General features: G+C 43.6%; 1 protein-coding gene across 1 annotated transcript in view; it reads left to right on the forward strand.

Annotated features, from left to right (window-relative positions):
- Positions 1-793, forward strand: part of Cog7 (component of oligomeric golgi complex 7) — a 66,590-nt gene that overhangs the window by 10,563 nt on the left and 55,234 nt on the right. The window lies entirely within an intron of this gene.

Genomic DNA, 793 nt, shown 5'->3' on the forward strand with positions numbered 1-793 from the left:
CTGGTGAAAAGTTACTTTTTCTGCTCCGTCTTGCTCAGCCCCCCTTAGGGAGCATCCCAGCAAGGATTTTCAGCTCAGTCCCCTAAGGGACGTCCAGCCACGTTCTTCTATTCTGTGTAGGTGAATGAAAATCGTTACCCAAGACTCTTTTGAGAAAGGAAATCAGCAGAGACAGGTAGGTCTCTGTGAGTTCAGAGTCAGCCTTGTCTATAAACCAAGACCAGGACAGCCAGGACTACAGAGAAAAACCCTGTCTAAAAAAACCAAAAAACAAAAAAACCAAAAACAATAAGAAAAAAAAGAGTCTTTAAATAACTTTGTGTTGATTGAATTATGTAGATTGTAGAAAAATATAACTTTATAGTCAAAACAGGTACTGGGGAGATAACCTCTAGATCTCAGCGTGGTCATTTTCCTGCACCACCTCCCCACGCTGTGGGTGGAACCTAGGCCTTGCAAGTACTCTGCCTCTCAGCTCCTTGCCAGCCTTACATTTGCTTCATCACAGGTCTGTTGTGGCTCCATCTCACGGCTTCTTTTCTTTTATTGTTGTTGTTATTTGGCAGCTCTGCCACTGACTGTCTTTTGGGTGGGGAGTCCTGGTGTTTTGGTGAGAACCAGGGCTTTGTCTTGCTAACTTTAACTCTAAACTGCACTTGGAGCCCATATCTGACTCTTTTCAGAGTAAATTGCAGACATCAGCAGACTTCACTCCTGCATCCTTCATCTACAACAATATCAGCCATTCAAAAAGTGGCAGTAATACTGGGCAGTGGTGGTGGACATCTTTAAT

The sequence above is a fragment of the Microtus ochrogaster genome, chromosome 8, assembly GCF_000317375.1.
Source record: "Microtus ochrogaster isolate Prairie Vole_2 chromosome 8, MicOch1.0, whole genome shotgun sequence".
NCBI lineage: Eukaryota > Metazoa > Chordata > Mammalia > Rodentia > Cricetidae > Microtus > Microtus ochrogaster.